The sequence below is a fragment of the Hyperolius riggenbachi genome, chromosome 11 (genome assembly GCF_040937935.1).
Source record: "Hyperolius riggenbachi isolate aHypRig1 chromosome 11, aHypRig1.pri, whole genome shotgun sequence".
Classification (NCBI taxonomy): Eukaryota; Metazoa; Chordata; class Amphibia; order Anura; family Hyperoliidae; genus Hyperolius; species Hyperolius riggenbachi.
The window spans coordinates 36,287,276-36,302,459 of record NC_090656.1 but is presented as its reverse complement, the minus strand read 5'-3'; positions in this window follow the sequence as shown (position 1 = coordinate 36,302,459).

The window sequence follows — 15,184 nt, the reverse complement described above, 5'->3', positions numbered from 1 at the left end:
ATGGGTGTGGCCACGCATCAGAATGTGGTCAAGGTCATGGGTTGTGTCAAATGTACAAATGCTGTTTACATAGCCAGATGTGCAGCCTACCCCCCATAGATAGCCAAATGTTCCCCCTCCCCCCATTTATATAGCCAGATGTGCCCCCCCCTTTTTAGATAGCCAGATGTGCCCCCCCCCCTCATAGATAGCTAGATGTGCCTCCCTTTAGATAATCAGATGCCCCGCCCCCTTTAGATAGCCAGATGTGCCCCCCCATATATAGCTAAATGTGCCTCCCTTTAGATAATCAGATGCCCCCTCCCCTTTTAGATAGCCAGATGTACCCTGATTTTTCTGCTGCTGTTAATGCTTCTGCTCTCCTTTGCGGAGGGAGAGAAAGAAGCAGTGGCACCTTGGGCAACCAAGGAGTCGCCTCTCATGCATGTGGGGGTACAGTGACTGTGCAGAGTTCCCTCTCAGTGCTGCGCCCAGGGACACATGTCCCCCTTTGCCCACCCATAGCTATGCCTCTGGAGGTGCTTAATTTTTGCAATGATCCTTAGGTGAAAGAAGGAATGTTTCACAACAGCTGAGATATTATTACAAAACTACTTCCGCCTACAGTGGACCTCTATGGGCATTTTTATTTACCTAATATTCCTTCGTGACAAACGTCACTCTAAAAGATGTTTAGTACAAAGATTTTATTTCAATGCCAACTTTCTACTTGAAATATGCAAATAATTCTAAGATGATGCAGAATTATGCAAATGCTAGTGAAAATATATCCAGCTTGAAAATGGACCAATCAAATGTTTAAACACCCTAATCTACTCTAACTTTCTTTGAGGAAAGTGTAATACTTACACCCCATTCTCTTTACCACTTGCCGACCGCACACTCATACCATGCGGCGGCAAAGTGGTAGCTGGAGGACCAGCGACGCACATCTGCGTCGCCAGGTGCCTCCCTAATTAATCAGGAATGGCCGCTCGCGCGAGCGGCCGTTTCCTGTTACATCACAGAGCGGGTCTCCGTGAATAGCCTGCGAGCCGCTGATTGTGGATCGCAGACTAGATCTAAACGCAGGAGACATTTGTCTCCTTTGTTTACATTGAACGGCGCTGCTGCGCAGCAGCGCCGTAAGGCAGATCGGCGATCCCCGGCCAATCAGCGGCGATCCTGTCACAGGCTGCACAGGACGGATAGCGTCCTGTGCAGCCCCGATCACCAGGGGGGACAGGTAGGAGAGGGAGGGGGGAAATTTCGTTGCGGATGGGGGCCTTCTTGAGGTGCCCCCCCCCCCCCCGCAAACCTCAGGCAGGCAGGCAGGAGCGATCAGACCCCCCCTGCACATCGTCCCCATAGGGGGGGGAAAGGGGGGCGATCTGATCACTCTGCCTGCAACCTGATCTGTGCTGGGGGCTGCAGAACCCACCCAGCACAGATCACAAAAAACAGCGCTGGTCCTTAAGGGGGGGTAAAGGCTGGGTCATCAAGTGGTTACGTTTTTATATTATTTTATTCCTTTGGCATCTCTGTTTCCCAAAATGTTATCACACAATCAAATTTCATGACAGAAAGGTGGCCTCAGATTTGCGAATGAAAATTACAAAAATATATTATTTTATTCGATCTTTTTTCCCCTTCGTTTTTGGGAAAAATGATCCTATGTGTATAGTATGTTTGTTTGGTTTTCCAAATGATTTGATCAAGCAGAAACATTTCATTTCTCCAGTCAATAAAAACCCCAAAACATGATTCAGATATGGCCACCATAGGGGAAAGGGTTAATCTGGTTATTGTTGTACATCAGTTTGGTCCGTATCTTGCCAGTTTATTCTCATGAGAGCAAATACAGCATATTTTTCTAGTGGGGGAATAATAATGTAACATCATCCATTTTAAACCTATTTGAATATGCAAATCTTTTGAGGCCTCCAAGGACACCTTTATCAGGAATAAAAAGCAAAACCTTGGAGCGCAATTACAAGCCGCTTATGAGAAGCAGTATAGCATTGAATGTCTGTTTTTTTAAATATTTTGCTTAACAATATCTAATATAACTAAGGTGAACACTGGAAATTCTTGTTGCTAATAGTAGAAATTGAAATGGGATTTCTGAGGTCAAAGCATCGCTTAAAGCACCCCTGAACCGAGAGGGATACGGACATGACATACTTTCCTCATTTTAAACAATGCAAATTGACTGGCTGTTCCGCTGATCCTCTGCCTCTATTACTTTTAGCCGTGGATCCTGAACAAGCATGCAAATCAGATATTTTTTACCAAAGTCTGACTAAATTAGCTGCATACTTATTTCAGGTGTGTGATTCAGACAGTGCTGCAGCTAGAGAGATCAGCAGGGCAGCCAGGCAACTGGTATTGTTTAAAAGGAAATAAATATGGCGTCCACCGACCACCATGTGCTTCTCACTTCAGGTGATCTTTACGTGTCATCAGTATGATGGGGCGGTATTAAAGTGGACCTGATCTCAGAGCTTCCTCTCTGCTGTAAAAGATAAGCAACAGCATAATAACCTTTAGATAAAAACATTTATTTGTTACAGCTGATACAAATCCTGCGATAAATGTGCAATGTGTCTACTCCCTACTTTCATGGAAGCAGACTAAGGCTGTTTTCACATTGGGACGTTATTGGCGCATGTTAGAGCAGCCTGTAATGCAGCCCAACACACAGTAATGAAAAATCAATGGGCTGTTCACAGTGCCCACGTTGCGTTACAGTGTAACGCTACACGTTAAGTGAAAGTACTGCATGCAGTACGTTATACACGGCTAAGCCGCGTTAGACTTTTTGCACATGCTCAGTAATGTTGGAGGAGGAGGGGAGAGTCCGCTATTGCGGCCAGCCACATGGCTAATTAATATTCACTGCACTGTGTGACGTGCAGTGTTTACTTCCTGGAGCGGCCGCTTTGTGCGGCAATTGGCTGGCGGGACCACGTGGTCCGCATGCGTCAAAAAGTACGCATCACGGCATCACAGACGCATCAAGAGCCGCATAACGCGGCTCAATCTGATGTCCAACTTCAACACCACCATGCGTTGCATTAGGGGCACGTTATGCGACCTTAACGTCCCCTAAAACGCAACGTCTTAGTGGGAAAGAGGCCTTAGGGTTAACATCCTGTGTTTACAAATTAGCTGCTCTGCCGAGGCAGCCAGCTGGCTGTCACAGCTGAGAGATCAAATTACACTTATGATTTGTCACAGGTGAGAGAGGAATTAAGCAGGCTAAACTTTCTAAATACATAAAGGGTGCATTTCTCTCTGTTTTAATCCTGTCCTGTTCAAGAGTTCAGGCCCATATCGAGGGAAATATCACTCATTCGACCCTTACTAGGATTGCAAATTAAGCACAACAGTTAAAAGTGTTAATAGTGATGACTTAGAATCCCTGATAAAGTCCAAGTCACAGATTCTGAAAATCATTAGGAATTTTTTAGATTGATCGTCTGGGTGAAAATCATATTGATCAAACAGGAATGAGGAATTTCTTGAGTGATATTCCAGGAGTCAGGACTAGAAGACACTGACATCTCTCAAATGAACTTGGCAGAAAGAATTTCTGTTGAAGAAATGACAAGAGTCGCTGATCATCTTGCTACCAAAAAATCTCCAGTAGCAGATGACGTGATTGCTGAATTTTTCAAGGCCCATAAGTCTCTCCCGATTTTTTAAATTTGCTGTATGTAATTGCTGTCTTGATGAGGTTGAACTTTTTTTTCACAATGAGGACATTACTTGCAATTGTTTTATGAAAAGGTGAGGACCATTTGATGATTTGACGAATTGCTGTCCATTAGCCTTCTCTATGTGGACAGATTTTGTCAAATATCCTTTTAGGGGCATAACTAGAATTAGAGACTCTGAAGTGCGATTAAAAATCGCTTTTTTCCCTTTGCCCCTGCTAAAACGCCACTATCCCACTGCAGAACGAGGGGTCCTTACCCCCCAAATCCCCCCCTGCAAAATCCACGACTTTCTTGGTCGTGAATTTTGCTGCTCCTGGAGGCAGAGCTATGAGCCGCAGCTCTGCCTCCATGCGCGTCTATTAGCCGGCGGATCTCCGCCTCTCCCCGCCCCTCTCAGTGAAGGAAGACTGAGAGGGGCGGGGAGAGGCGGCGATCAGCGCTGATAGACGCGCTGAGAGGCAGAGCTATAGCCATTAGCTCTGCCTCAACAGGAAGCGATCCCCGGGCACCACGGAGGGGATTTGGACCCCTCGTTCTGCCGCAGGATAGCGGCGTTTTAGTAGGGGCAAACATGCCCCTGTTGAATATAAGGAAAAAAGCGATTTTTAATCACACTTTAGAGTCTCTTTAAAAGGGTTCCCCTGCAAACAAGATGGCATGGGACCCTTGGTCCCCGAACCCCATGAGGGTCATGTGATCGGTAGTCAGCGAATAGCAACAGTGAGTGTTCTGCTGTGAAGCAGCATCAGGAATAAATTACACATGCTACTTGCTACTCTGCATGGCGGGAGGAAGTGGCAGGGACATTTTTGAGGAAACAGGGACTTTTTTTCCAATTGGCTGCACTTGCGGTTAGGGATAGGGAGGAGGAGGGGCACCCAAAGCCTCTGGGCCCCCCTGCGATGGCAAAGGTCGCAGGGGTGATTGTTACACCCATGGATCCTTTTCTGGAGGCTATACCAAGTGGTGAATAGGGATGGACGGAATTTCCCAATTCATAATCTGACAAATTTAGCCCAAAATTCCGAATGAATTTAATGGATTCCGAGTTTGCATTGCAAAATCACCACATTGCACTTTATTGCAAATATATTTTTGTACTAATCATACAATTATGATTAGTGCAAATTTTCCAAAAATATGTTCATATGACAGTAGGTTACAATTTTGCTTAGCTGTGAGGAAACGCGGAAAAGCCGCCGTCTCTCGAGGTGAGGCGGCTGTTTCCGCGTCCAGCATGGCGTCACAACGCGGAAAAAACGCTGCATGCCGCATGGGCAGTGCGGCGGAATCCGCATTGGTAACGGCGGAATCCACATCAGAGGCGACCCCCGCATTAGATACATTGCAAAACAGTACTGGTGTGGCTGGGACTGATAGTCCACCAAGATTTAGACTTACACGCGCGCGAGCACAGAGGCAGAGTTTAAATAGCAGTTAGAAGGGTGTCGGCTGACCAGCTGGGTCAGCTGACAAATTCCACTGCTCCCATTGGACCAGCAATTAGGGAGGTCCTGGAAAGGTCCTAGAGTATATATACTGCTGGTTGTTCACTTGCTCCTTGTCTGGCGTTGCGTTCACATATGTGGGAGCACCCAGATCCGTAGTCAGATCCGTTAGTGTGCCGGGACCAGCTGGAGCTGTAATCCTACACTAAGCTAGATTCTGTTGATAGCTAAAGTACTAGTTTGATTGTGATTATCTGTTATGACTTTTGCCTGCCTTGACTATCCTCCTGAACTCTGTTCTTGCACCTCGATATTTCTGATACTCTGTTGCCGAACCCCGGCTCGTTCCTTGACTCTGCTTCTGCCTCCTGATTTTGTACCCCGATATTTCTGATACCCCGTTGCTGAACCCTGCCTGTACTTTGACTCTGCCTTTGCCTCCTGATCCTGTACTTTATCTGTCCGTGTGTCTACGACCTGGCTTGTCCGACCTCGAGAACCGACCTTACCGTTAGAGGCGGTTCCTCGCTCTGTTAGCGATCCTTCCTCCTGAGGGTCACTTTCAGATATCCCTTCCTACTGTCAGACTGACTCCTCCCGTCTTGGAGAGCTCAGGTCTGCGGAAGGAATCTGTGCAGTACTCCTTACTGCATTGAGGCCTTGTCCTCTTAGTGTTACAGTTACACCAAACACTACACTCTACTCGGGTGATCAGAGGCGTACGTACAAAAAGGGCGCCTGGACAAAAAGGGCGCGGGGTGTAAACTCTAAATAATAATTAATCATTAATAGGGTTTATAAATATAGTGTGCTATATTTCGTTTACAAATAATGTTTAACAAAATTATAAATCATTAAATAATGTTTATGAAATCGGAAATTGTGAAAACGTTAATCTTCCCTGTTTCAAAAGTTAAACTTATAATTACGTTTATAAAAAAACCAATAATATATGTTTAATTGTTATAATTGTATATTATTGTGAATAACCGTCATTTATGGTTTGTTGTTATAATAAAATTTGAAAATATTGTTTATAAAGATGATATAAATATAACTACGTTCGTAATAAATGTTGTAATACATTAGTAATTATTACTAAAATTTTACTAAAACTATACCTAAGCCTACTCTTACACAGAACCCTACCTGTACCTATCCCTAACCCCTAGACTCCCCTGTTGGTGCCTAAACCTAAGACTCCCCTGTTGGTGCCTAAACCTAAGACTCCCCTGTTGGTGCCTAAACCTAAGACCCCCCTGTTGGTGCCTAAACCTAAGACCCCCCTGTTGGTGCCTAAACCTAAGACCCCCTGTTGGTGCCTAAACCTAAGACCCCCCTGTTAGTGCCTAAACCTAAGACCCCCCCCTTGTTGTTGCCTAAGTACCCCTCCCTGTACCTACCCCTAACCCCTAGACCCCCCTATTGGTGCCTAAACCTAAGACCCCCTGTTGGTGCCTAAACCTAAGACCCCCCTTTATTATGTGGATAATAATGTTTTACTAATTGTGGATTCAAAAAAAATTTTGCAATTTACGTTACGTACTGATCGCTTTATTTTGTGAATAATAATGTTTTACAAACAGTAAGAGATAAAACTTTAAATAATGTTTTAATTATTTAAATAAGATAAATATGTTTATTATTTTCATAAACCTTATTCGGCACGGGTGCATTTTATAAACGTAAATCACCACAAGTTCAGTTATAAATCATTAAACATCGCCGGGCGCCGTTTGTAAACTTTATTTAGCTCCTGGCGCCGTTTATAAACTTTATTTAGCTCCGGCGCCCTTTTTTCCTACTCGGCGCCCATTAAACGCTATTTATTATGGGAGTGAATGGCGGCGCCCTTTTTGTCCACTAGCGGCATGCGCCCTTTTTTCCCAGCTCCGATCAGAGGTTAGTTTGTATATCGGATTATCGGTGAGACTGCAGTTCACTTATAATCTGGTATATATCTGTATTTCCGGTGATACTGCAGATCACCGGTAATCAGATACTCTCTGCGCCCACCGATCGTTACAGAACGCCAGACCAAAAAACAAAATGGACGCAAACACTGGTCGTCTGGGTATGCTTGCCACTTCGGTGGATAACCTCCATCAAGCACTGGGCCAGCACAAAGCTTTGATTGATGCCCTTTCAGGCTCTGTGCAAACCCTCCAGACGTCAGTTGATTCAGTGCGATCCCCTCCTAGTGATGACATACGTATGCCTGTACCTGATAAATTTTCCGGCCACAAGTCTGACTTCCGGAATTTCAAGAGTAGAGTGTTGTCATACTTCGAGTTAAGACCCCGATCCTCGGGGACTGAGACCCAACGTGTCATTTTCATTAAAACACTGTTAACTGGTGATTCCCAGTCCTGGGCATACAACCTGTCCCCCACTAATTTAGTTCTGACCTCAGTCGAGGAATTTTTTAAGGCTATGGCCGTAATATACGACGACCCTGACCTTGCGGCAACTTCAGAGCGGAAGCTCAAACTTTTGCGGCAAGGCAGAGGGTCGGTCGAGGATTACGCAGCAGAATTTCGTAGGTGGTCTGTTACCGCCAGATTCGACAATTTTGCTCTGATGGATTATTTTCTATGTGGGTTGTCGGAGGAGGTCTCTGATTTGATGCTAACCTTACCCGAGCCCACAACAGTCGATGAGGCCATATCATCGGCCATCAGAGTCGATCGTCGACTACGCCATCAGAGGCAGACTAGGGGCAGTCACCGGGTCAGGGTGACTTCGTATGTGGCACCTTCTGGTACGCCCGCAGTAACGGCATCTCCACCGGTGTCACCCTCTCCAGCCTCACCACCACCCGAACCCATGCAAATTGGTCGATCAAGATTGACCCAGGTGGAACGTAGGCGGAGAATAACAGAACAACTGTGCCTGTATTGTGCAGAAGCAGGGCACAGGGTGCGAAACTGCCCTAACAAGTCGGGAAACGGGTCTGCCTAGGAGTAGTGGGGGGTGACACCCTAGGCACTTCATTCTCACCCCAAAAAGAGAAGAAGTTACTTCTCCCCTGTACTATTACGTGGGATGATAAGTCTGTGGACACTGAAGCTTTTATTGACTCTGGCTCAGCGGCCAATTTTATGAACCTTGAATTTGCTCGGGAGTTGGGTATTCCTCTCACTCCAGTAAGTCCCCCCATTCAGGTCACGGCAGTAGACGATTCCCCGCTGCAACGGGATCGTCCCCTGTCTCAGACTCCGCAGGTGAGGGTCACGATAGGGGTATTGCATGGGGAACAGCTACAGTTTTTCGTTTTGAACATGTCAACCTCCACTATTATCTTAGGCATGCCTTGGTTACAGGCCCACTCTCCACAAATCGACTGGGCCACGGGTCAGGTAACCAGATGGTCTGATCATTGTCACCAACAGTGTCTAGGAAAGGTGACATTGGGTCAGACCAAGGTGTACGTGGAGGGTGTTCCCGAGGTGTATTCCGATTTTTCTGATGTCTTTTGTCCCAAGTCTGCTGATCAATTACCTCCTCATCGCCCGTTCGATTGCCCCATTGATCTCCGTGCTGGTTGTATGCCCCCTAGGGGTCACCTGTATAACTTGTCCGGTCCCGAGAAGTTGGCCATGCAGGAGTACATTCGTGACAACCTGGCCAAGGGGTTTATTCGGCCCTCTCGGTCACCTGCTGGGGCCGGTTTCTTTTTCGTTAAGAAAAAAGACGGGGGTCTTCGACCTTGTATCGACTACCGAGGTCTCAATAAAATCACGGTGAAGAATCGCTATCCGTTACCATTGATAGACGACTTATTCACGCAGGTCACGACTGCAAAGATCTTTTCTAAGTTAGATCTGAGGGGGGCATACAACCTAATCCGCATTAGAAGGGGCGATGAATGGAAGACGGCCTTTAACACACCCGACGGGCATTACGAATACTTGGTGATGCCCTTCGGGTTGTGCAATGCGCCCGCCGTCTTCCAGGAACTAATCAATGAGGTATTCCGGGAGGTATTGGGTAAATTCGTACTGGTATACCTCGATGATATATTAATTTATTCCAATAACCTCCCCGAACACAGGGTCCATGTGAAATTTGTCCTAAACAAATTAAGACAGCATAGACTCTACGCCAAGTTAGAAAAGTGTATTTTTGAGGTGACATCCGTCACGTTTCTGGGGTATGTGATTTCTACCTCAGGTCTGTCAATGGACCCTGCTAAAGTCACAGCTGTCCTAGAATGGCCGCAACCTGTGGACCTGAAAGCCCTCCAGAGATTCCTGGGTTTTGCAAATTATTATAGGAGGTTTATAAAAGGGTACTCCACGATCATTGCACCCCTTACCAGTCTCACAAAAAAGGGGGCAGATACTACCCACTGGTCTCCGGAGGCTCAGAATGCATTTTCTAGTCTGAAAAAATTGTTTTGTTCCGCACCAATCCTGAGACATGTCGACACCGCTTATCCGTTCATTGTTGATGTCGATGCCTCGGAGGTCGGGGTAGGGGCTGTGCTGTCTCAGCGATCAGGGTTACAGGGAAGACTACACCCCTGTGCGTACTTTTCCCGTAGGTTCTCTCCGGCGGAGAGAAACTACGATATAGGCAACAGAGAGCTCCTGGCCATTAAATTGGCATTTGAGGAGTGGCGCCACTGGTTGGAGGGGGCAGAGCACACGATCACTGTTTACACCGACCACAAGAACTTGGAGTACATCGAGGGGGCTAAGAGGCTTAGTCCCCGTCAGGCCCGGTGGTCCTTGTTTTTTACGAGATTCAGGTTTATAATCACATACACTCCAGGTAGCAAAAACATCAAGGCAGATGCCCTCTCCAGGTGTTTCGAACCTGAGACAGCACAGCCTTCCACTCCTGAATCCATCCTTCCGCAGAAACTGGTGTTAGCCGCCACGGAGTCTTGGGAAGAGTGGACAGAGATCTTGGGTCCCTTTCAGCAGGAGGTTCCTGAAGGGAAACCCGAAGGGGTCTTGTTCATACCACTACCATTCCGGTTACAGGTTCTGCAACTCTTTCACGCCCATAAGAATGCTGGTCATCCTGGAGCTGCCAGAACGCAGGATCTGATTGCCAGATGTGCTTGGTGGCCTTCCTTGGCAACAGATTGCAAGGAGTATGTTAGGGAGTGTGCGGTGTGCGCCCAGAGTAAGCCCTCCCGGCTGGCACCTGTAGGAAGGTTGCAGCCTTTGCCCACCCCGAGTGAGCCATGGACCCACTTGTCCATGGATTTTGTGGGGGAATTGCCCAGGTCTGAAGGCATGTCGGTCATTTGGGTGGTAGTCGACCGGTTTAGCAAAATGGCCCATTTTGTGCCCCTGAAAGGACTCCCCTCGGCTCAAGAACTGGCTGAATTGTTTATCATTCACATCTTCCGGCTGCATGGCATTCCGGAAGACATCGTGTCTGATAGGGGAGTCCAGTTTGTGTCTGGATTCTGGAGGGCATTTTGCCACCAAATGGGCATGAAATTGTCTTTCTCGTCAGGATACCACCCACAGACCAATGGGCAGACAGAACGCATTAACCAATCCCTGGAGCAATTTCTGAGATGTTACGTTGCTGAGGCGCAGAGTGACTGGGTGAAATTTTTGCCCTTCGCGGAATTCGCTCAAAATAATTTAAAGAATTCCTCGTCGGGGTTTTCCCCATTTCAGATTGTAACAGGGAGGTCACCCAAATTTTCCCCTTTTCCAGTTGTCTCGTCTCCATTTCCAGCACTAGAAGATTGGCAGAGATCACTCAGGGACAATTGGGGAATTGTTAAGGGGAATTTACAGAAGGCGTTCCAGAGTCAGAAGGGTCAAGCAGATAAGAGACGGTCCGTGGAATGGAAGTTTCGGCCAGGGGATCTAGTCTGGGTGTCCACACGTCACTTGACCCTGAAGCAGCCATCTGCCAAACTGGGTCCCAGGTTTGTGGGCCCATTCTCCGTGACCAAGAAGATTAATAATGTTACTTATTCCATTGACCTTCCCACCAGCATGCGGGGGGTGAGGTCCTTCCACGTGTCCCTTCTTAAACCAGCAGTCCAGGTGGGTCCTACTCCTCCTCCTCCTGTGTTGGTGGATGCCCAACCCGAGTACGAAGTGGAGAAGATCATAGATTCACGTACTGTACAGAACTCGGTACAGTACCTCGTACATTGGAAGGGGTACGGGATTGAGGAGAGGCAATGGGTACCTAGGAACCGCATGCATGCGGACGAGTTAGTGAAGGAATTTCATGCTGTACATCCCGAGAAGCCTGGTGGGAGTTGTCCGGAGTCCACTCCTCGGGAGGGGGGTACTGTGAGGAAACGCGGAAAAGCCGCCGTCTCTCGAGGTGAGGCGGCTGTTTCCGCGTCCAGCATGGCGTCACAACGCGGAAAAAACGCTGCATGCCGCATGGGCAGTGCGGCGGAATCCGCATTGGTAACGGCGGAATCCACATCAGAGGCGACCCCCGCATTAGATACATTGCAAAACAGTACTGGTGTGGCTGGGACTGATAGTCCACCAAGATTTAGACTTACACGCGCGCGAGCACAGAGGCAGAGTTTAAATAGCAGTTAGAAGGGTGTCGGCTGACCAGCTGGGTCAGCTGACAAATTCCACTGCTCCCATTGGACCAGCAATTAGGGAGGTCCTGGAAAGGTCCTAGAGTATATATACTGCTGGTTGTTCACTTGCTCCTTGTCTGGCGTTGCGTTCACATATGTGGGAGCACCCAGATCCGTAGTCAGATCCGTTAGTGTGCCGGGACCAGCTGGAGCTGTAATCCTACACTAAGCTAGATTCTGTTGATAGCTAAAGTACTAGTTTGATTGTGATTATCTGTTATGACTTTTGCCTGCCTTGACTATCCTCCTGAGCTCTGTTCTTGCACCTCGATATTTCTGATACTCTGTTGCCGAACCCCGGCTCGTTCCTTGACTCTGCTTCTGCCTCCTGATTTTGTACCCCGATATTTCTGATACCCCGTTGCTGAACCCTGCCTGTACTTTGACTCTGCCTTTGCCTCCTGATCCTGTACTTTATCTGTCCGTGTGTCTACGACCTGGCTTGTCCGACCTCGAGAACCGACCTTACCGTTAGAGGCGGTTCCTCGCTCTGTTAGCGATCCTTCCTCCTGAGGGTCACTTTCAGATATCCCTTCCTACTGTCAGACTGACTCCTCCCGTCTTGGAGAGCTCAGGTCTGCGGAAGGAATCTGTGCAGTACTCCTTACTGCATTGAGGCCTTGTCCTCTTAGTGTTACAGTTACACCAAACACTACACTCTACACGGGTGATCAGAGGTTAGTTTGTATATCGGATTATCGGTGAGACTGCAGTTCACTTATAATCTGGTATATATCTGTATTTCCGGTGATACTGCAGATCACCGGTAATCAGATACTCTCTGCGCCCACCGATCGTTACATTAGCATTTGAGCATGCTCAGTAAACCTTTTTTGATATACAGTGGTGTGAAAAACTATTTGCCCCCTTCCTGATTTCTTATTCTTTTGCATGTTTGTCACACTTAAATGTTTCTGCTCATCAAAAACCGTTAACTATTAGTCAAAGATAACATAATTGAACACAAAATGCAGTTTTAAATGATGGTTTTTATTATTTAGTAAGAAAAAAAACCTCCAAATCTACATGGCCCTGTGTGAAAAAGTAATTGCCCCCCTGTTAAAAAATAACTTAACTGTGGTTTATCACACCTGAGTTCAATTTCTGTAGTCACCCCCAGGCCTGATTACTGCCACACCTGTTTCAATCAAGAAATCACTTAAATAGGAGCTATCTGACACAGAGAATTAGACCAAAAGCACCTCAAAAGCCAGACATCATGCCAAGATCCAAAGAAATTCAGGAATAAATGAGAACAAAAGTACTGTAATTGAGATCTATTAGTCTGGTAAAGGTTATAAAGCCATTTCTAAAGCTTTGGGACTCCAGCAAACCACAGTGAGAGCCATTATCCACAAATGGCAAAAACATGGAACAGTGATGAACCTTCCCAGGAGTGGCCGGCCGACCAAAATTACCCCAAGAGCGCAGAGAAAACTCATCGGAGAGGCCACTAAAGACCCCAGGAGAACATCTAAAGAACTGCAGGCCTCACTTGCCTCAATTAAGGTCAGTGTTCACAACTCCACCATAAGGAAGAGACTGGGCAAAAACAGCCTGCATGGCAGATATCCAAGGCGCAAACCACTTTTAAGCAAAAAGAACATTAAGGCTCGTCTCAATTTTGCTAAAAAAAAAATCTCAATGATTGCCAAGACTTTTGGGAAAATACCGTGTGGACCGACAATACAAAAGTTGAACTTTTTGGAAGGTGCGTGTCCCGTTACATCTGGTGTAGAAGTAACACAGCATTTTAGCAAAAGAACATCATACCAACAGTAAAATATGGTGGTGGTAGTGTGATGGTCTGGGGTTGTTTTGCTACTTCAGGACCTGGAAGGCATGCTGTGAGATAGATGGAACCATGAATTCTACTGTCTACCAAAAAATCCTGAAGGAGAATGTCCGGCCATCTGTTCGTCAACTCAAGCTGAAGTGATCTTGGGTGCTGCAGCAGGACAATGACCCAAAACACACCAGCAAATCCACCTCTGAATGGCTGAAGAAAAACAAAAAGAAGACTTTGGAGTGGCCTAGTCAAAGTCCTGACCTGGATCCTATTGAGATGTTGTAGCATGACCTTAAAAAGGCGGTTCATGCTAGAAAACCTTCAAATAAAGCTGAATTACAACAATTCTGCAAAGATGAGTGGGCCAAAATTCCGCCAGAGCGCTGTAAAAGACTTGTTGCAAGTTATCGCAAGCGCTTGATTGCAGTTATTGCTGCTAAGGGTGGCCCAACCAGTTATTAGGTTCAGGGGGCAATTTCTTTTTCACACAGGGTCATGTAGGTTTTGAGTTTTTTTTCTCACTTAATAATAAAAACCATCATTTAACACTGCATTTTGTGTTCAATTATGTTATCTTTGACTAATAGTTAACAGTTTTTGATGAGCAGAAACATTTAAGTGTGACAAACATGCAAAAGAATAAGAAATCAGGAAGGGGGCAAATAGTTTTTCACACCACTGTATATGTGAAAAAAAAAATGTTTTTGCATTACTCTAACATCATTTTTGGAATCTACATGTCAGAATTCTATGAATTCTGGATTCCAATTTTCAGCTCGAAATTGGGATCCAAAAGTCTAAATTCTGTTAAATCTGTGCGCTTACCCCTAATGATGAATGTAGTGCTTGCCGACTACTCTACACAAGAGCTTGCAGTATTATGTTTCGGAATGCTTTAGAGAAGTAGGCTAAACCGTATTAAAGTGAGTCTAAAGCAGATTTAAAAAAAAAAACAGATACTCATCTAAGGAGAGGGAAGGCACTGGGTCCTATAGAGCCTTCCCAGTCTCCTAACGTTGCCCTCGATCCCCCGCAGTCTCCTCTATTTGAATTTCCTGCCGTGGGAGACTTTGGCAATCTTCAGAAGCACTCGGGCGTGTGCAGTACGGAGCGGCTCGTCTTTGGAAGCCAGAATGCTTCTGAACACTGATGAAGGCCACCCAATGTGGAGGAGAGCTGTCCATGACCAAACGGTCATGAACTGCTAACGGGGCAGTCTGCAGGGGAATGAGGACACTGGGAGGAGAACGGGACGGCTCTATAGGAAGGCTCCTTAGGTAAGTATCTGTTTTTGTTTTTAAATCCGCTTCAGTCACCCTTTATGAGAAATGTTGCTCATCGATCCAGAGAGGAGGGTGGTCTAGGGATGGACAACCCAATTTTTTTTCTTTTCTATGCTTGTGAAATATTATATTGGTAAAAGGAATGCAGAGAACCTGCCTGACTAGATGGATGTTTCAGTCCTTGCTTAGACCTGATACACACTGGCTGCAATTTGCGCAGCATTTGCATTTTGAAAAATGTATTCTCATAATCATTCACTTAAAGCGGACCCAAACCAAACATTTTTTTAATTAAAAATATTTAGTTGCACCACTCTGACACATACAAAGATAAATAAACACTCCTTCAAACCTATGATCATTTCAGTGCATGC